Raw genomic sequence first — 22,982 nt, forward strand, 5'->3', positions numbered from 1 at the left:
AAACCCCAGCCCACAGCAGGGCTCTTTGTAATTTCAGAAACCAGTCTGAACTGGACCTTCTTTCTCTCAAAGAGTAAGACTTCAAGCACCTACTGGGGGCTTCCACTGCGAGGAGGTGTGCCTCATTCCCGGAGAAAGGGAGGTTTCACTCAGCTGTCGTAGTCCCTGCCCAGTCACCGACATTCCCCTGCTATTCACACGTGTCCCAGCAGAGAGGAGGGAGACCACAAGGTCATCAGAATGCAAAAAGGACCTCCCGTTTCTCGATCACATTTTATATCCTAGACTCAAGAATGAATCAGCCAAGTCCCCACCCTCAAAAAGTTTAGCCCAGCAGAGGTATAAAAATATCAATTACAGAAGAAGGCTGTGAGTAATACAGAAGATTGTCTGAGGGATAAAAATAGTGTGAAGATGGGAGGGATTTACTTCTGAGATCCTCTGGGTTGTCCTCACACACAAAGGGCTTTGTAAGCAGGGGCTTGCAGGGTGAATAGGAGTTTTCAGCTGGACAAAGAGACATTTAAAAGACCATGACATCATGTTCCTGCCACAGAAGGAAGAAGAGTAGGAGGAGATACTTGAGTTTTCTCCTCTTACCACATTGGAAACTGAGTCCAAAGGTTTGATGTTCCTGTCTGAGATGACAGCTAGAAAGTTGAAAGCTCAATTCCACATCTGATTCCAACATCTCAAATATCATTCTTTCCTCCTTTGTTGACATCTAGGCCAGAGATCAATCTTTTAAGTCTGTTTTTTTTTTTACCTTCCTTTTCTTCTTTATTTTTGGCCCAGCGGCAGCCTAGGATTAAGACCATGAAATTGACCTGCCTCCCTCCAACCCACATCCATACCCAGCTCATGGGACAGGGAGATGGTGGTTGAGCCTGGAAGGCAGCTGGAACAGAGAGGGAAAGAAAATAGTTCATGGTCTGCCTGGCCAAGGGAGACAGGCAGCCCAGCGGCGTCCAGGAGAGCCAGGAGGCCAAGCCCAGCCCAGACATTTCGAAAACAAACCTCCGTCCAGCTTTCCACCTCCTCGGGCAGGCCCCACCCTCCAGGAGGAAGGTAACTAACTTCAAGCCACTCAGGTTCCTCTCCTTTGGAATCTTTGTTTTGCTGTTTTCCCTTTTCCCTAATTAGGTTTCAGAGACCAGAATAATCTGGGCAGTGACATGTGCTCAGCTTGGTTGGATGTGCGCTGCAGTGTTTGTTTAAAAATACTCCCAAAGAGGGATCATGGTGAAGGGGCAGAGAGGGAGGCATCCAAATGAGGATTAGCCCTGGGGCTGGGGGTGGGGATGGAGGCTAGTTATTATTCATAGCTACCCAGGTGTCTGATGGGGATGGCGGAGTTTTGGGTAGAGATGGTGGTGAGAGTTACACAAGAGTGTGAATGTATTTCAGGTTCCTGAATCGAACACTTCTTGTTACTGTTCAGTTGCTAAATTGTGTAGCTCACATTCGTGTCTATTGAGTCGGTGATGCCATCCAACCGTCTCATCCTCCGCTGCCTCCCTTCTCTGTTGTCCTTCAGTCTTTCCCAGCACAGTCTTTTCCAGTGATTTGGCTCTTCACTTCAGGCAGCGAAATTATTGGCACTTCAGCTTCAGCAACAGTCCTTCCAGTGAATATTCAGGATTGACTTCCTTTAGGATTGACTGGTTTGCAATTTAGAGATGGTTAAAATGATAAATATGACGTTGTGAATAGTTTACCATAACCATAACTGATCCCGCAATGCCTTGTGAATGGGTGAGAAGTTAAAAAGTCTTCAGTGATGGTTATTTTGCCACAATGGCAAGGGGGAAACAGTTCCTTGTTTTATTGATTATTGATTAGGTGATTGATTGATTGACTCTTTGGGGAATGGAAGCCACCAGCTGTCTGTATAATCTGGGTGAGGCTGTGAAGCAGAGCACCTCTGGAAAGGCCTCATGCTCTGCAGACACCCACTTAACCTGGAGATCAGTGGAGCCATTTCTCTTTTTTCAAGGAGCAAACCACTGTCTGCATTCATTGGGCAGGATCTTGGCTCCTGGACCTATCCTCCAAGCCATGCCCCTGCCTGCAGAGTAAAGAGGAAGTGGAGGAAGCCTGGCTTCATCGTGCTGTGCAGAGCAGTGGGAAGGAGCTTGGCAGATACCAGCCCTCCTTCCAGGCCCAGCACCAAGATGGCATGACCTTGAAGAGGTCACCAGGTGTCCCTGAACCTCACTCAGCATCTTCATCTTTTGAATGTGACTAGAATCCTTGAACAGACCGAGTCCACGTTTGGGTGTGTGCCTGGCGCATGGCAAATGCTGAACCAGGACTGCTTTTCCTGCTGATGATCCAAAGAGGAGTCTCACTGGACAGCCACAGTTCATGCTTGGGCACCAAGAGGGAGCCCCACAGAGGCCCCAAGCTGGCGGGAGTCACAGGCAGGTTCAGGAGCCTCACTCTCACCCTTCCATGATCTGTGTAATCCTGAGCCCAGGGTAGGGTGCAATGAGAGGAAAGAGGATCGTAAAACCAGGAAGGAAACCACTGCTGTCGGGCCTCGGCTTCCTGGTACTGAAGGACCGGCACAGCTACTCAGAGGGAGAGAGGCCTTGGGTGAAGTGTCAGCCACTTGGAGGCACCTGAAAGCTCAGCTCTGAAATCAGAGTGAGACAGGGAAGGATGACCAGCAGGCCGGATGGCTCCCCTCCTGCTGTCCCTTCTCCCCTGGAGAGGAAGAGCCACAAGCATAGGAGGGGGGCCATCTGTCCCGCCCAATCCAGAGGGTGCTAGAATGCCTGGCCACATTGCCAGAAAGACTTGCCATCTATCCCCATCCCCAAACAAGCTGGGTCTTTCTCAGCCAAGACCACCCCCTCACTTCAAGGATGAGGGACAGGACTGTGTTGGAAGTCCACCCAGAAGCCTTCTCAGATGCTGTCATCTGCTGCCCCTCTGCACAGCAGAGTCCATGGGAGGCTTGGGGACAGTCCCAGGGGAGGTGACCCCTGCAAAGCATTTCACAAGCTCATTTGACCTAGGAGTCTTTTTACCCACACTGTCTCAAGTTCTAGAGACATGTTTTGGGAAATGTGGCCTTTATAGTTTTTTTTAATATTTATTTATTTGGCCATGTCGGGTCTTAGTTGCATGATGTGGGTGGGATCTTTCATTCTGGCTCACAGACTCTCTAGTTGTTGACACAAGCTCCAGAGTACACAGGCTCAGTAGTTGTAGCACATGAGCTTAATTGCTCCACAACATACGGGATCTTAGTTTCCTGACCAAGAATCCAACCTGCATCCTCCATGTTGCAAGGCAGATTCTTAACCAGTGATTCAGGGAAGTCCCCTTTACAGTTCTGAACTATAGCTTAATATGGCAGAAATTTTTCTAAATTCTTCCTGTAGATGTGAGCAGCCTTGACAACTGAAGTTCTTGGAGCCTTGGTTTTGACATCTGTAAAATGGGTATTATATACATATGGTATCCACAGAGACAACTGTTGCAGTTATGAACCAAAGTATTTCACAGAATGCAAAGATCAAGGTTGCCTACAGCTGCCTAGGGAATAATCTAGCATCTATTTGTTACCTATTGCCTATTGCTCTTAGTTATTTACACATTTAACAAATATTTACTACCTGACAGAGTTAGAAAGTATAATTGCCCCATTTTTGCCATTGCTGTTTGATTTGGGATGCAGAACGCTGAGGTTGGGGTGGAGTTGAATGTGCCTGGTGTGCTACAGCTATAAAATACAGGGTCAAAATCAGAATCCTGGTCCATCTGAGCCCAAATGCAGGTGTTCTCCACCGCGCCAGCTGGCCTGGGCTCCTGCAGCCAGCCATGCAGGTGCCGTGAGGAATGCAGTAAGGGGCACGTCAAAGGTCCTTCTCCACGGAGGCCACAGCTCCACAGAGGTGTGGAAGTCACCGTGGGGCCTGGGGAAGGACCAAGCCAGGGGGACAGGCAGGTTTGGAAAGCCCAGAAGAGGAAGGGAGGGCTCCTTCAGAGAGAAAAATCTGAGTAAGGAAGAATCAAAGAGGAGGGAGGACCACACAGGGAGGAGGAAGAGATGAGGGGAAGGGAGGAGGGGGGAGGTGCTGACCACGCCCACACATCAATCAGGATGGGGCCTGAGGCTGTGGGTCTTGGGGATCTTTGGAGATTTGTGACTTGGGTCATCAGATGTTGTAGGGGAGCAGAAAGACTTCTCTGAAACCTGTGTGGAGAATCATCCTACATAGCCCGTAGGAACCCAAAATGGTGCAACCACTTTGGAAAACGATCTGGTGGCTCCTCAAATGATTACACAAAGACTTACTGTAGACGACCTGGTGAAGCAGAGGTTGAGAATCTGCCTGCCAATGTAGGGGACAGGGTTTCAGTCACCGGACTGGGAAGATTCCACATGCCATGGGGCAACCAAGCCTGTGTGCCACAGCTATTGAACCCGTGCTCTGCAATAGGAGAAGCTGCTGCAATGAGAAGCCCGCCTCCTGCAACTAGAAACTGGCCCCACCACTACCTCACCACAGCTAGAGAAAGCCCAGACCCAGGGCCACCAAAAATATTAAAAAAAAAAAAAAAAGATCCACCATATGACCCAGTAATTCCATTCCCAGGTACATATCTGAGAAATAATCGAGATATACGATACACAAAATAGCCAAAAATGGAAACAATCCAAATGCCCATCAACTGAACAATGGATGAACAGAACACTGTCTGTCCCTGCAACAGAACATTATCCGGCCAGAGTAAGGTATGAAGTACTGACGGTCGCTGCAAAACGGATGAACTTAGAAAGCATTTGCTGAGGAAATAAGCCAGTCACAAAAGACCACAAATACGATTCCATGCGTGAGAAAATGGCCAGAACAGGGAAATCAATCAAGACAGAAAATAGATTAGTGGTTGCCAAAATTTGGGAGAACTGGAAGATGGGAGTAATAGCCAGCTGGCTTCTCTTAGAGGCAGTGCAAATGTTCTAAAATTGACTGCGGTGGTGGTTGTACGTACCTGTGAATATACAAAAGCCATCAAATTCTAAACCTTAAATGGATGGACTGCGTGGTGTCTGAATTAGACCTGGTAACGCTGTTTTTAAAAAATGTATGTTGTTATTGTTCAGTCACTGAGTCATGTCTGATTCTTTACAGTCCCATGGACAGTCCGCCAGGCCTCCCCGTCCTTCATCATCTCCAGGAGCTTGACCAAGCTCATAAACCCAAAGTTTATGGAGCCACCAAATAGTTTATATGTTAGCTTAGTTAAATCTGACCTCTGCATGGGGAGGTTTATCTCATTTCCCATTGGTAAAACAGAAGGTTCAAAGAGGTCAAGTGACATGTCCAAAGTCAGGGCTAGAGAATGGTCACTCCAGGAGTCTAGCCCATCCCCGAAAGCCCACACTTCACCCAGGACAGTCATTTCAGTCCCTTAGAGCTGCTGCCCTGTTCGCTGAAGGTCATGGTCAGTAATGATTTGCTACCTCCCTCCTAAATTCACTCTGTCGCTCAACCTACCAGGAGGTTTTCCCCCTCTTACTCCTCATCACCCCCCAGGAGACGGGCTAGGGTGGGCTTTGCTTCTAGCTCAACTCTTTATCTTCAAAGGCGATTTCCGCTCCAAATATTTATGGCAAAATACAGAGCGAGCCTTCTTTCGCTGGGGGCCCACGTTTGAAGCTGTCTTCCCTGTGTGCGGTATTTGACAGTCGAATCCCTCCGAGGACACATTAAGATCTCTTGGCGGCTGGTGTGCTGCCCTGGAAGCCACCCACCTCCCCCCCGCCCCATGAAGTGCCCCACCCACGTTCAAGTGGGGACACTTCCCTGAGTTTCTAGGACGTCACACCCAGTGTGTTCCTGTGCTGACTGTCCGCTGGACCTGGTGGACCCAAGGTCAGGTCCTAGGCCACGTGTCCTCTCCACCGTGGATCCTCAGCACCCGTGAGACATAAACTCTGGGGCAGCCGGTGGGAATCTAGCTCCTCCATTCACTCGGGGTGTGACGGCGCGCAAAATCACCTCACCCAGCTCACCTCATTCCTTAAATGGGAAAGTGGGGACAACAAGAGTTAACATCAGGATTTACAAGATCATTTCAGGATTTTACAGGATCCTTTCATAAAGGATAGAGCTTTGATTGTCCCATGTGAAGAACTCAGGAATGTTTATCGATGATCACTTTCTCCTCTTCCTTCTCTTTCCTTCTTTCCTTCTTTCTTTACCAAGCACAGAATTCTGCAGCTACAAATAGACACACACGTTTACTACATGCCCGGTCATCCGCATGTGTCCCTGCTTCTCAGAGGACCCTGCCGCAAAGGCCTCTTTACAGGCTTCATTTGGGAGAGCACGGGCTCAGAGAGGGGCAGTCAGTTGCCCAAGGTCACACAGCTAGTCACACATCCAAGGATTCAGAAGTGCAAGTTGGTTCACTGTGGCTCCTGAGCGTCTCTTCCCCAAGGGCGACCACAGTACGCCAGACTTAGAAACAGCCATGGCGCGTGAAGGACTGGCCAGTCTTCTGAGTTTTGGAGCATATTGTGAACTGCCCATACGGGTTTGGGGGACACAAAATTCCGAGCTGTCGGCGCATTCCTGCAGTGGGAGAAGTCAGCCCCCGCGGATGACACAGCGCGCACGGCCCCACCCTGCACCCCTCCCAACCCCCCCTCACCCCAGTGGCCAGCCCAGGTCAGGTGAGGCCAGGCCAGTATCTCAGAGGGCCCTGTGGGCACAGCCAAACCCAGAAGATTCTCCAGGAGAGGTGGCCCAGGTCCAGGGAATGGACCAAGGGCTCCACCCCAGCCTCCGCTTGTCCAAGATCGCATTTTTGAGGACTGGTCAGGACAAGGTTGGGGAAGCCGTGCCAGTTCTCCTGGGGCTTTCGAATGCAATGGAAAGAAAGCTCTCAGGCCCTGGAGGGCAGGGGTGGGACCTCTCATTTATGGAGAAGATTCCCAGCGCCGAGCCGGGCGGTGAGCTCTCCAGGTGTGCTGTGCAGGCAGGGAGCCAGCCCGTCCTTCCACCGGGGCCAAGCCCCGAGGACAAGGGCTCCAAAGGACAGCAGAACATCCCACAACGGAGACCCAGTCACACCATCTGGCCCGACCTTGCTCTGCACTTGGCTCCCAGCAGCACAGAGGCAACTTGACCTTGGGACTCCGCTTGCTCCCTTCTCTGGTAGGAAGGGGTCACTGACAATCAACCACTCTGCGCTTGTTGTGAAGACAGGCGACCCTCCCCAAGCCTCTCCCTTGCACTCATTCAGTCATTTAACACCTGGCCTAAGAACCACCTACCCTGCCCAGCTTTCTTGCCCCTCCATCAAAAATCCCCTGATTCAGAAAGTGACTCTCACTTTCAGCATTTCTCGAAATGCCCAGGTCCAGGGTGACTTCTGCTCCTCCTAAACTTCACTCACTTATTCATTTATCTGCTCACTCAACAGAGATGTTAATTACCCCAATGTTTAAGTTTTTTCCTGCGTGTGAATTTCAAGCTAAGGGAAAACTAGAACTATGGTGATTCCTGCATGTATCTACGTGTAGGAAACAGTAGCACACGGAGGTGGGCGAATTTTGAACTCATAAGGGAGAAGTTGGGATGACTTGACAGAGTAGCTTGGGAACATATACATTACCATATACAAAATAGATGGTTGGTGGGAAGAGATAGCAGGTGAGAACTTGCTGTATGAGGCAAGGAACCCAAAGCCTGGTGCTCTGTGACAACCTAGAGGGGAGGGATGTTTGAGAGGTAGGGGACATGGGTATGCCTGTGGCGGATTCTTGTTGATGTATGGCAAAACCCAACATAATGTTGTAATGTAATTATCTTCCAATTAAAAATAAAATAAAATTTTCTAAATAAAATAAACTCTAGCTTTAAGGGGCCTTATTGTCAAACCTTCTGAAACAACCATACCTCTTGACCCTCGTGGCCCTGGATTGCCATCTTCTCTTCCCAAGTGGGAATCCACCTTAGAAATGTGTTTGCACTGGAAACAGACTTTCAGAATTTCTCTTTTACAGGTACATCCTTTATGAAGACACACAGGGCCGTTGCTCTCAAAAAAAGAAGCGTTTTTCCAAAGAAGCTTAATGGCTGCAATAAATGTGTGCAAACAAGATCCTCATATCTTAAAAAAAAAAATTTTTAATCATAATAATAATCCATTCACCACCTGTATCTGAGTCAGCATGCCCATTTTAAAGTGAGAATGCTGTGGCCTGAAGGCCCAAGCGTCCAATTCTATAAATACAGACAGAAGCTGCAAAGTCAAAAGGCCAGACCATCCCAATCTGTCACCCTTTCCACACTGATAAATTATGTACACCCCTTGGATGAATGCGCCTGGAGGCCTGAGGTCCTGCCTGGGAGTCAGCTCCCGGTCCCAACCCCCCCGCCCCCCCCCCCGCGCCATCCGCTCCCCACCCAGCCAGCGCCCCCCTCACTGTCTCCTCTGGGCAGACCAGGTGTGCTCCGTGATGGATTGCCCGCCAGGCCCCTGCATCCCCGAGGCGGCCAAGCCCGGGTGGCAGGAAGCAACCTCCAGCTCCGTTTGATGGACAGCAGGCATGTCAACACTGGAAGGAAGCCTGTCTCTGGGGGACACGCATTTTATTTGAGTTGCAGGGGCCCCTTCACAGCTTCTTCCTGACCACACCCTCGCCCCCCAATTCTCAGTCCCCCTCAACACTTTTCTGCCCTCCTTAGGGCCCTGAATGCATTGGGTGCACGTCTGAGAAGCTCATTTTAGCCAAAGAGCACGAAAAAGGATCCAAGTTTCCTCCCATTTTAGAAGACTTTTCTCTGTGATCTTAAGACGAAATCAGAAGGGTGCCGTGTCTCCAACTAGCTCCTTAGAATTCAGAAAGACAGTTGCAAGTCATTTAAAAGGAGACGCAGCATCTTTAATAAATTTAATCCACGTCTGATTACAGAGCAAGAAAGCTCTCTTTCTCTCTCTTTTTCATCTTCCAGAGCCAGAATATTGCAATAAGTGTTCCATCTGATTTTTAAAAAAATAAGATTTGCTAAAGGTCAATGTATCTCCTGGCCACATATGCAGCAACATTCAAATTTCTTTGGCCCAAGAATAAAAAGATTCTATCATTTAAAATAAAAGCATGAGGACATCTCCCGAGCCCATGGGGGATTTTAGAAAGAGGAGACATTTCCTTATCAAGGCGCAATCACGAGATTTTTTAAGCAGTATCTCTAATCTGCTTCCCCCTCCTGCCCCCCACAACCCATCCACCCCCTGCTCCCCTCACATTTCCCCCTCCCTCTTTTCACATCAAGGTCTTTTTATCTTCCAATTTTGCATCTAAAGATGAGGTGAATACCATTAGCTCAATTCAACCTCAAGTGTAGTCAGATGGGCCTGTGATTTCTGAAAAGCACTCGCTAAGGTCACATTAAAATGTATAAGAGCATTTCGATTCCTGAGAAGGGGGCTTATTATCCACCCATGGTGTAAAAGAGGAATGTCAGTGGCCACAGACTTGGGTGAAAACAAAAGAGATACCAGGATTTCAGCCTTTTGTCAGCAAGCTTCTCTCCTTTCTTTGCACAGCCTTCCCGACAGCCCTGCAGATAGCTCTGCAGACTGCAAACTTAGGCCTCTTGCAAAAAAAAGAAAAACAAGTTTAACTGGCTCCCCTTGCCAATTTTTGTTTTAACCCTTCCAGCTACAGTCAGTCATGTCACTTGCTTTCCAATTATAAATGTGCATTTCCTTGAGAGAGAGAGAATTTGGTGTGAGCTATCCTTGTGGGTTGTTGTTGTTGTTTTTTTTTTCAAGTCTGTCCTTTCAGTAGACAGGAGTGAGCATGCAGTTGGAAAAGCATAGACTTGGGAGTGAGACAGACCTGAGTAGGAAGCCCAGTTTTGTCACTCATGAGCTATGTGACCCTGGATAGTCACTTGTTCACTTATTCAGCAGAGATCTGTTGATCATCTGGTGTATACCAGACATGGTTCTGGGTTCCAGAAGCACACAGATGAACCAGCCAGGCATGAGAGTTTGCATTATCGCCTAGGCAGGGTTTCTGTACAGAGGAAAAGCAACAAGGTAGGTGGAGATGGGTATTTTTGAGGAAATACACAGAGCACTTTAAAAGAGGGGGCTTGAAGAAGGCCAACATTAGGTAGGGTAATTGAGGAGGACCCCTCTGAAGAAATGGAATTTAAGGGCTTCCCAGGGGGGCCCTAATAATAAAGAATATGCCTTCCAGTGCGGAAGACCTGGGTTCCATCTCTGGGTTGGGAAGACCCCCTGGAGTAGGACATGGTAATCCACTCCAGTATTCTTGCCTGGAAAATTTTATGGACAAAGGAGCCTGGTGGGCTACAGTCCTTGGGGTTGCAAAGAGTTGCACATGACTGATTGACTAAGCATGCGCACTTCCAAGGAAATGGAATGTGAGGTGAGACCCAGAAGTCATGCCCATGCCAGCAATTCAAAGGGCAACCCAGGCACTGGCTCCAGGAAAGAAAAGAGTTTGTGTCTCGATTATCCATTATTTTGCCCACCAAGCACCCCACTCCTCCTCCTTCCTATCAGCTGTGCTCTGACCTCATCCAGCAAAGAAAAGGGTCCCTGACCCAAGACAGGCTGTCAGACCCTCACCTGAGGGCTGTCTGTCTTGCACACACAGCACATACGATGGAGACAGAGGCAGCTGGTTCTCCCCTTGGTGGTGCTCTGATGAGAAGGCTATTTGGTTCTGACTCTTAACATCCCTCAAACGTCTCTGGCTCCTTATTGTTCCCAAGTTCGATTCTTCAGCTTTCCTTTAGATTCTGCGAGCTAGTCAACCTTCCAATAAATACTCTTTTTGCTCGCTAGTCAGAATTTAATATATGATTTGAAAACAAACACCATAAGCAACATAGAAATCAGTAGCAGAGAGTGAATCTTTAAGGAAAAGAACCTCTGGGAAAGGTAGGGTTTACCGTTGTGACTATCTGGCCAAGAGGATTCTGACTTACCTCTAGAGTGAGAACTTAATAGCCACAGGCAAGTAGAAATGAAACAGCTAATTAAGTTACAGCTTTGAGACTGTCAAAGAGAAGTCAGGAAAGTGAAAGAGACTGGATTAGAATCAAAAGTGTTGCTCTCACTCCATGGTTTTCAATATATCTAGAGTGATATGACTGCAGACCTGGACATGGGTTTCTGTGTGTCCACTAAGAGAACGTGAGAACAGTAACACTCAGTAGCAATGAGCACACTTAGCACCCAGATCTTGGTTTCTAAATACCATTCTCCACACAAAGGAACAAGGGTTCCTTAGAGAAATGCATGATCCCAGAGGTGTGACGGGGAAAGTACAGGAGATACCAGGAACATCTTATGCCAGGAAACAAGGACGCGTTCAAGGAATGAGAAATGCATAATCCCAGAGGTGTGACGGGGAAAGTACAGGAGATACCCGGAACATCTTACGCCAGAAAACAAGGACGCATTCAAGGAATGAGAGGAACAGGTAAGAACAGAGACCAACCAGAAGAGGCACACACTGACCAAATTTACTCAAATTGACTGATGTAACTTACACACAGTAAAATGCCCCTATTTCTAAAATTAATTTCATTGGAGTGTAGTTGCTTTACAGTGTTGCGTCAGCTTCTGCTGTGCAACAAAGGGAATCAGCTGTCTGCACGCATACGTCCCCTCTGTTTTGGATTTCCTTCCTATTGAGGCCACAGAGTGTTGAGTAGAGTCTCCTGTGCTATACAGCGTGCTCTCGTTAGTTATCTCTTTTATTCACAGTAGTGTGTATATGCCAACCTCAGTCTCCTGCTTCCTCCCGCCCCCTCTTCCTCCCTTGGTGTCCATATGTGCGTTCTCTACATCTGTGTCTCTCGTTCTGCTTTGCAAATAAGTTTATCTGTATCATTTTTTTATAGACTCCACATATAAGTGGTATTATATGGTATTTGTCTTTGTCTTTCTGGCTTACTTCACTCCGTATGACAGTCTCTAGGTCCACCCACATCTCCGCAAAGGAGACAATTTCATTCCTTTTTATGGCTGAGTAATATTCCACTGTACCTGTATTCCACGCTTTCTTTACCCATTCCTCTGTTGGTGGACATTTAGGTTAAAGTGAATCTATTTTTAAATTATAGGTCAAAGATTTTTGATAAATATATGATTATATACAAGCATGTGATCACCATTTTAATCAAGGTACTGAACAGACTCATTAGCCCCAAGATTCTTTCAGGGCCTTTCTTAACTCATCCCTTCCCAAAGGCAACTACTGATTTGATTTTTGTCACTATAGGTTAATTTTGCTTTTTCTAGAACTTCATATAAGCGGAATCATACAGTATTGTGGAGTCATGCAGTATGGCTTTTTTTTGGTGTGTGTATGTATTCTTTGGCTAACATAACGTATTTGAGACGTATTCATATTCCCATACAGATGAGGAGTTTTGGCATTTTTGGTGTTAATAGTTTTCTAATTTATGAAAAATACAACTGGTGTATTCAGCCACTTTTGGATGGCCTTTTGCATTGTTTCTAGTGTCTGGATATTATGAATAAAACTTGTTTGAATACTCATATATATGTTCTTTGTGAATGTATGTATTCATTTTTCTAAGGTAATACCTATGAATGTAGTTACTGGGTGGTATGATAAGATTGTATTTACCTTCACAATAAATTTTTGCACTGCTTTCCAAATGATGGTACCACTTCACAGTCCCACCAGCAATGTTTGAGAGTCCCAGTTGTCCCATATCCTCACAGATATTTGTTATGTTTAACTGTTTTTATTTTAGCCTTTCTAGTCAATACATGGTGGCATTTCACTGTGGTTTTAATCTGAATTTTCCCATAAGCATTTTTTCATTACTTTATTGGCCATTCATATAGCTTTTTTGTATAGTGTTTGTTGTTCAAATTTTTGTACATATTTATTGGGTTGTTTGTTGTGAGAATCTTTCTGGATACTAGTTCTTTACCAAATACATTTGCAATATTGCAAATATGTTCTGCCACTAGTAACATGCTTTCCATTTCCTTGATGGTATTTTTGAAGAGCAGAAGTTTTTCATCTTGTTGAAGTTCATTTTACAAAATTTTATTTTGCAGTTTGTGCTGTTGGTGTCCTAAGTAACTATTGCATACTTCAAGGACAGAAATACAGGCCCTATGTTTTCTTTAGAAGTTTATGGTTTAAGTTTTTGTGCTACAGAACGTAATCAAATTGGCTTTCATTATGATAAATGTAGTGAGATGGAGTCAAGCTTTATTTTTTCCATGTGGATATTCAGTTGTTCCAGAATGGTTTGCTGAAAAGATTATCATCATGAAATTACTTTTGCCCCTTTGTTAAAAATCAGTTAACCCACATATGTATGATTGCACTCCATTCATCTATATGTTTACTTCTGCTATGACTCAAATATTGTACTTTTGTATTATAAACATTGAAATTAAATTATACAGGCCCTCCGAATTTGTTCACTTTTTTTGAAAAGTATGTTGGTTACACTAGGTCTTTTGTATTTCCATATAAACTTTATAATGTCTGTCAATTCCTCCCAGAAATACACTGATATACTGATTGAAATTACATTAAACCTATTAATTCTTTGGGTAGAAAATGATATTACGATAAGAAATATATGTAGCTTTTGTCCCTGATTCCTGACACAGAGCTCCTAAAATTGTTGGAATTCCCTGAGTGATAGAAATGTCTTTTGCTTTTCATAATATTCCTCTTCTGCTCACTCCAAAGCTTACGTTAATGGGGTAACTTAGGGTGGACCAGAATGGACGGGTCTAAGCGATTAGAGGATGGGAATTTTCAGCCCCACTTACCTACCTCCAACCTCCAGGAATGGAATGGCAGAGAGCTGGAGGTGAAACTCCATAAAGACTCAACAAGGAGATCTGGAGAGCTTCCAGACTGGTGAATCACGACAATGTGTCAGGTGGGTTGGTGCACATGGAAAGGGCCTGGAGGCTTCAACATCCTTCCCCTTATTTTCCCCTGTGCATCTCTTCCAGCTGACTGTCCCTGCATTGTAGCCTTTATAGTGTGAAAGCCGCTCAGTCATGTCTGACTCTGCAACCCTAAGGACTAGACAGTCAATTCTCCAGGCCACAACACTGGAGTGGGTAGCCTTTCCTTTCTCCAGGGGATCTTCCCAACCCAGGGATTGAATCCAGGTCTCCCGCATTGCAGGCGGATTCTTTACCAGCTGAACCACAAGGGAAGCCCTATAGCCTTTATAATAAACCAGTAAATATAAAAAAGTATTTTCCTGAGTTCCTTGAGCCATTCTTGCAAATTAACAAACCCAAGGAAGGGTTGTAGGAAGATCCAAATTTACAGATGGCAGGGTAGAAATGTGGGTAACCCTTCTGCAGCTGGCATCTGCAGGGCAGGTTGTCTTATAGGACTTAGCCTTTAACTTGGGGGGCCTGCACTAACTTCAGGAGTTGGTGTCAGAATTGATTTGAAGTGTTGGACACCCAGCTGGTCTCAGAATCGGAAAATTGCTATGGAAAACCTACATACATTTAACGTCAGAAGTGTTGAGGAAAAAACCTTTCAGATACCTTAACACTGAGTCTTGCAATATATCTCTCTATCATTTAGTATATATTTCCATATATTTGTTACTGTTGTCTTTCAGTCGCTAAGTCATGTCCAACTCCTTGTGACCCCATGGATTTCAGCATGCCAGGCTTCACTGTCCTTCACTATCTTCCAGAGTTTGCTCAAATTCAAGTCCATTGAGTCAGTGATGTCATCCAACCACCTCATCCTGTCACCCTCTTCTCCTCCTGCCTTCAATCTTTCCCAGCATCAGGGTCTTTTCCAATGAATCGACTCTTCCCATCACATAGTCAAAGTATTGGAGCTGCAGTATCAGTCCTTCCAATGAATATTCAGAGTTGATTTTCTTTAGAAATATTTCTCCATATATCTAGCTTTTCCTTAATTTCCTCCAGAAATGTTTTATAGTTTTCAGTATCACTTTTGTTAAATTTAGTCCTAAATATTTTGTTTCCAAGTACTCTTTCTTTATTTTTTAATGTTTTATTAAAGTATAGCTGATTTGCAGTATTAGTTTCAGGTGCACAGCATGGTGATTTAGTATTTTTATAGATTATTCTCCATTAAAAGTCATTACAAGTCAAAGGCTGTAATTCCTTGTGCTATGCAATAGATCCTTGTTACTTATTTATTTTATGTATAATAATCTGTATCTCTTGATCTGGTATCCCCAATTTGCCCTTTCCCTCCTTAGGAAACTTAGATCACTTATTTTAAATCTCTTCTTTTCTAATGTATTTTTTTAAATCTTCCCTCTCAAAAACATGAACTTTTTTGAACATTATAAATATTGATATGTTTGTTTTTATTTTAGTTCCATGCAAAAATATTGTCTAATATTTCCTTTTATTTTTCTTCGACCCATTGGTTATTTAAAAGTGTTTTGTTTCATTTCCAAATATTTGAAGATTTTGCAGATTTACATCTATAATTGTATTCTCATTCAGTGTCATTGTGGCCAGAGAATATACTCTATTGATGGCTATCGCTTTAGATTTACTAATACTTATTTTATGGTACAGCTATGGGCTATCATAATGAGTGTTTCATTTTAAAGCGTGTATTTGCTTTTCTCCAGTTGTGCGGAGTAGTCTGTAGACGTCAGTTAGGTCAAGTAGGTTGGTGGTTCAAGCCAGTTCAAGTCTTTTTTTACTTACCAGTTTATTTTTATGTCCCACTAATTACTGAGAGAAGAGTGTTCAAAATCTTCAATTAAAGTTATAGATTTGTCTATTTCTCAGTTGAATTATGTCCATTTTTTTCCTCATTTCCTCAGAAGTTCTGTTATTCTGTTGTTCGTTATTCTGTTATTAGTTACTGAGGTCAGTTTCCTCATCTGACTTAGCACAGTGCCTGGCATCTAGAAGGTCCTCCATGTGTTGGTATATCTGGAACTGCATTTTTATATATGCAAAATATATAAAAGCATTTCAATTGCTACCATACCTTGGCTGTTGTAAACAATGCTCCAATGAGCATAGGGGTACATGTATCCTTTCTTATTACTGTTTTAATCTGGAGTAGAGCTGGATCGTATGGGAGTTCTTTTTTAATTTTTGAGGAATTGGCATCATGTCTTCCATAGTCACTGCACAATGTACCCTCCCACCAACAGTGTGTGAGTGTTTCCTTTTCTCCGCATCCTCACCAACAATTGTTAATTTGTTGTCTTTTTTGATTAAAAAAAAAAAAAAACAATCTGACGGGTATGAGGTGATACCTCACTCTGGTTTTGATTTGCATTTCCCTGAGAGTTGGACTGTGAAGAAAGCTGAGTGCTGAAGAATAGATGCTTTTGAACTGTGGTGTTGGAGAAGACTCTTGAGAGTCCCTTGGACTGCAGGGAGATCCAACCAGTCAATTCTAAAGGAGATCAGTCCTGGGATTTCTTTGGAAGGAATGATGCTAAAACTGAAACTCCAGGACTTTGGCCACCTCATGTGAAGAGTTGACTCATTGGAAAAGACTCTGATGCTGGGAGGGATTTGGGGGCAGGAGAAGAAGAGGACGACCGAGGATGAGATGGCTGGATGGCATCACGGACTTGATGGACATGAGTTTGGATGAACTTTGGGAGTTGGTGATGGACAGGGAGGCCTGGGGTGCTGCGATTCTTGGAGTCGCAGAGTTGGACACGACTGAGCGACTGAACTGAACTGAACTGAACTGATGATTACTGATGTAGAGCACATCTTTTCAAGTACTCACTGGCCATCTGTAGGTCTTCTTTGGAAAAATGTCTATTCAGGCCTTATGCCCATTTTTTTAATTGTATGTTGTTGTTGTTTTTTTATTTTTTACTGTGTATTGGTGTATAGCCAATTAACTATTTGTGACAGTTTCAGGGGAACAGCAAAGGGACTCAGCCATATAAATACCTGTATCTGTTCTCCCCCAAATTTCCTCCCATCCAGGTTGCCACATAACACTGAGCAGAATTCCATGTGGTATATGGTAGGTCGTTATTGGCTATCCATTTTAACTATAATAGTGCATACATGTCTGTTTCAAACTCCTCAACTGCTCCCTCCCCCATCCTTCCACCCAGCAATCATAAGTTCATTTTCTAAGTCTGTGAGTCTGTTTCTGTGTTGTAACTAAGTTCATTTGTATCATTTCTTTTTATATTCCACATATAGGGGCTTTTTTGGTGAAGTTTAGATATTAACCCCTTGTTAGATAAATTGCCTACAAATATCTTCTTCCACTCACTAGGTGGCTTTTTCTTTTGCTAAGAGTTTCCTTCACCGTGCAAAAGCTCTTGAGTTTCATGTAGTTCCATTTGTTTATTTTTGTGTTGTTTTGCGGACAAGGCAATGGCACCCCACTCCAGTGCTCTTGCCTGGAAAATCCCATGGACGGAGGAGCCTGGTAGGCTGCAACTCTCTTAGTGAGAGTTGGACATGACTAAGCGACTTCACTTTCACTTTTCACTTTCATGCACTGGAGAAGGAAATGGCAACCCACTCCAGTGTTCTTGCCTGGAGAATCCCAGGGACAGGGGAGTCTGGTGGGCTGCCGTCTATGGTCGCACAGGGTCGGACACAACTGAAGTGACTTAGCAGCAGCAGCAGCAGCCTGAGGAGACATACTCTCAAAAAGTATTTCTAAGACCCATCCCAAAGAGCATACTGTCTATGCTGTCTATATTCTCTTCTAGAAGCATTATGGTTTCAGGTCTCACATTTAAGTCCTTAATCCATTTTGAACTTATTTTCGCCCATGGTGTGAGAGTAGTCAAGTTTGATTATTTCACATGTAGCTGTTCAGTTTTCCCAATACTGGTTATTGGGTAGTTTGTATTTTTCCCATTGTATATTCTTGCCTTCTTATTTTTGTCTTGTTTAAGTAATTCATTTAGTAATTATGTTAGACAACAACTACCTGTAGTTTCTATTCTATGTTTTGGTTTATCTAAAAATATGTTTGCCATCCTTGCCCTTAAAGTATAGTTTGGCTGGGTATAGAATCATAGGTTCACAATTAATCTCTTTCAACTTCAAAAATATTATTCCATTTCTTTCTGGTGTATGTTGTTGTTCATGACAAGTTGGCTAATAATCTGATTTGTGCTCTGATTTGTTGAAAGAAATTTATGCTTCATTCCCTGGTGATCTTCAGGATTTTCTCTCTTTGATATTCTGAAATTTCACCGTAAAGTCCTTAAGTGTGGAGCTTAATGGATATTTCTACACTTCTGAAAATTTTTCAGATGTTATTGTTTAAATTACCATCTTTCTCTTGAACTTTGAAGAAGTTTTATTTTCTATCTTCCATGAGTCTTAAGTGCTCTTTTATATTTCCTATTTTAATAAATTGCATCCTGTTAGATTTATGTTGAAGCTTCTCATTCTATATTCCATTCTCTTTATTTCTGTCGTAATTGTTATTTCTTTCGTATCTGCCATCTCTTCCGTATTTTCCATGCTATTAGTCATATGCAGCCAGTCCTGCTTTGTTCAGGCGAATGCAAGACACTTTGACTGATGGCCCTGTGCTTCATTCTGTCTCCAAATTTTCTTAAGTTATCTTTTGCATTTTCTGTGCTTTTATTAGTTTTTAGCTCTAATTCCTTGGGCTAGAGTCTGAAAGACTTAGTTTAATCTTCTAATTCATTTGCTCTTTTCTCAGCTGTGTCTGGTTGATCATTTATTTATCTACTGAGAAGTTCTGGTTTTAATTCCAATAGATATTTCTATTTTTCACCTCAGATGCAAGAGAGAGTTGTGCCAATGGTGATCCTCATTTGAAAGCAGGTTGCTATCATGCAGTTTTTACACGGCCCTTACTTTGTTTTTTCCCTTCGTTCTTGATCTCAAGTACCATTTTTCCCACCCACTGACAATCACTCTTTGGTATATAAAACACAGAATGTAATTTGGGTGGCTTATGATTCTGGGCAAATAGCTTCAGTTGAGACTGGTTGAATGCTCTTTAATCTCATTTCCACATCCTGAGCACTTCATTCCCCAGCTTCCTTGCCATTAAGTTAAGGTCCTACAACTACTTCTGGTCAATGAAATCTGGGTGGAAGTGGTGCAAGGTAAAACTGCAAGCATGGGGAAAGGGGTGTGGGGGGATGCAGGTTGCTGACAAGGCTGTAATAAACACCCACTGCCTTTGCCTACAGTTTGCCTGCCTGGCATTCAGCCCCCTTCATGTGATGGCATATCCTTAGTAATGCTCTAGAAAACCACCTGATCACCACTGCATGCAATTTTGACAGGACCATCTGTCAAAGTGTCTTGCATTCACCTGAACAAAGCAGGACTGGCTACATAATTTGTGGGGCCTCTTGTTCAAACACTATTAAGACTTTCAATATGATAGCAACACAGTGCTGAACCAAGTACAGAGCTCTTCTAAGGGCTGGACTGTATGAGACTTCCCAGGCTATCCACTCAGGAAAATTACCCCCAGAAGCATCAGAATCTCCCTTCCAAAAGTGTACATCTTAACCAGAATGACGTGGGTTGGGAAAAAAGCTATAACTAATTTTACCTAGAGGATACCATTGGTTTCTGCTACTGTGTCCCCAGAGAATTCCTGATTCCTGTCTTTTCTGAATCTGATTCATTTGCTTCTTTTCAATGGCTATCAGCCCTTCTGCCATTTCCTTCCCTTTGCCTTAAATTAACTCTGGTCAATTTCTGATGGCTAAATGTAACAATAAGTAATTCCTCTGAGTCCACTGATCCTTGGTTTTCCACCTGAAAAATAGGAGTAATGACATATTACTCTAGTTACAATTAGAAAAAAGTAAGCAAATGTGATGTGCACAGTACAATCTCTTGCATAGTCTAAGAGTTTATTAAACGTAGATGTTTTTATTCACCTTCACCTTCAGTTCAGTTCAGTTTCTCAGTCGTGTCCAACTCTTTGCAGCCCCACGAATCGCAGCACGCCAGGCCTCCCTGTCCATCACCAACTCCCGGAGTTCACTCAGACTCACATCCATCGAGTCAGTGATGCCATCCAGCCATCTCAACCTCGGTCGTCCCCTTCTCCTCCTGCCCCCAATCCCTCCCAGCATCAGAGTCTTTTCCAATGAGTCAAATCTTCATATGAGGTGGCCAAAGTATTGGAGTTTCAGCTTTAGCATCAGTCCTTCCGATGAACACCCAGGACTGATCTCCTTTAGGATGGACTAGTTGGAACTTCTTGCAGTCCAAGGGACTCTTAAGAGTCTTCTCCAACACCACAGTTCAAAAGCATCAATTCTTCGGTGCTCAGCTTTCTTCACAGTCCAACTCTCACATCCACACATGACCACTAGAAAAACCATAGCCTTGACTAGATGGACCTTTGTTGGCAAAGTGATGTCTCTGCTTTTCATATGCTATCTAAGTTGGTCATAACTTTCCTTCCAAGGAGTAAGCATCTTTTAATTTCATGGCTGCAATCACCATCTGCAGTGATTTTGGAGCCCATAAAAATAAAGTCTGACACTGTTTCCACTGTTTCCCCATCTATTTCCCATGAAGTGATGAGACCGGATGCCATGATCTTCGTTTTCTGAATGTTGAGCTTTAAGCCAACTTTTTCACTCTCCTCTTTCACTTTCGTCAAGAGGCTTTTTAGCTCCTCTTTACTTTCTGCCATAAGGGTTGTGTCATCTGCATATCTGAGGTTATTGATATTTCTCCCACCAATCTTGATTCCAGCTTGTGTTTCTTCCAGTCCAGCGTTTCTCATGATGTACTCTGCATAGAAGTTAAATAAGCAGGGTGACAATATACAGCCTTGACGGACTCCTTTTCCTATTTGGAACCAGTCTGTTGTTCCATGTCCAGTTCTAACTGTTGCTTCCTGACCTGCATACAGATTTCTCAAGAGGCAGGTTAGGTGGTCTGGTATTCCCATCTCTTTCAGAATTTTCCACAGTTTATTGTGATCCACACAGTCAAAGGCTTTGGCGTAGTCAATAAAGAAGAAATAGATGTTTTTCTGGAACTCTCTTGCTTTTCAATGATCCAGCGGATGTTGGCAATTTGATCTCTGGTTCCTCTGCCTTTTCTAAAACCAGCTGAACATCATGAAGTTCACGGTTCACGTATTGCTGAAGCCTGGCTTGGAGAATTTTGAGCATGACTTTACTAGCATGTGAGATGAGTGCAATTGGGCAGTAGTTTGAGCATTCTTTGGCATTGCTTTTCTTTGGGATTGGAATGAAAACTGACCTTTTCCAGTCCTGTGGCCACTGCTGAGTTTTCCAAATTTGCTGGCATATTGAATGTAGCACTTTCACAGCATCATTTTTCAGGATTTAAAATAGCTCAACTGGAATTCCATCACTTTCACTAGCTTTGTTCGTAGTGATGCTTTCTAAGGCCCACTTGACTTCACATTCCAGGATGTCTGGCTCTAGATGAGTGATCACACCATCCTGATTATCTGGGTCATGAAGATCTTTCTTGTACAGTTCTTCAGTGTGTTCTTGCCACTTCTTCTTAATATCTTCTGCTTCTGTTAGGGCCATACCATTTCTGTCCTTTATCAAGCCCATTTGTGCATGAAATGTTCCCTTGGTATCCAAATGCCAGTTTCTCTGTTATTCAGGCAGAAGCATTACCCATCTGACCTAGGTTTGAAAGTCAAGTGTTTCAGATCCATCAGTTATTATGAGGACTTCTCTTGGGTAGACCAAGAGGGGAGTCGTCTGGGGCTCCAAGGAGTAGAAAGGACAAAGATCCAAGGGTGAGTGTGGTGGATTTGCAAGAAGTTCGGTTGCTCCATAACTAACCCCACTGCTTAACAGCACATCAGATTTCTCTGGGGAAACCAGCTCCCCCTCACTGTGTTCTCTGAGAGGGATTCCAGAACAAGCCTCCACTCCGGAAGCCTAAGGACCAGACCCTACCTCTCCCTGCCCTGATCAGCCAATCAGAGCCTGCCTTCCAGGATCCGAATCTTAAACCATCACATTAGAATGGTGTGAATAGAGAAAGGAGGTTTCATTGTAGTTGCAACACCTTAAAGGTGTGGCGGGGGCCTCTTGGCCAAGCTGTTTCAATTTTAACAGGGCATCTGTTCCCCCTGCTTCCTCTGCTTTATCCTGAGCCGTATTGGTTTCTGTCCATTCCCAAGGCTGATTGAAAGGCTTTCCATCCATTTCAGGAGCTCCTCCATCCCCCAGCACACAAACACCCCATAAAATCCTCTCACCAAAGCTCCTTTTGCTTAGGATAACCCAGTAAGTTTCTCTATCTCTTGCAAGAAAGACCCCAGATTACTACAAAGAACCTACTCTCTGTCCTCCAGAAGAGACAGTCTTAGGGAGCCAAGACTAGGAGAAAATCCAAAAGAATAAAGTTCAGGAAGGGGGAATGGAGCCCAGGGTCAGCTGCTGAATAGGATTGGACCGCACAGCCCCACCAGACACTTTGCAGGGGTGAGCTCATGGCTTCCCACTGGAATAGACAATATGACACCTATTTTTCAGAAAAGGAAACGAGACTTCATGAACTTGGGTGTTAATGCCAAGAGCTTGGAAAGCTAGGATTCTAACCAAAGTCCCTGTGAGATGTTATTATGCCCATTTTGACAGCTGAAGGATCCATATTTCCAGAAAGAAAGGTAACTCAGATCTAGTAAGCAACAGCCAAGTGCCAGGCTCTGCCCTTGAGCAAGTACTTCCCAGGTGTTATGTCATTTAATTCAAATAACTCTAGGACTATTTTTTCCCTGTCTCTTCAATCACTCTGATGTTGTTGCTGTATTTCAAATCTACTATTTAAATATGGGCATATATAGTACAAGAGGGTGTCCAGAGGAAGCTCAAATGGTTCTGTGCTGTTAGGAAACCATCCTGCTAAGAAATGCATGTTGTTGAGTCCACGCGTGACATCTTTGGAACCAGGAGTATAACTTCCATATTGAACATAACATTTATTGA

This window comes from Capra hircus, chromosome 21 (assembly GCF_001704415.2).
Source record: "Capra hircus breed San Clemente chromosome 21, ASM170441v1, whole genome shotgun sequence".
Lineage (NCBI taxonomy): Eukaryota > Metazoa > Chordata > Mammalia > Artiodactyla > Bovidae > Capra > Capra hircus.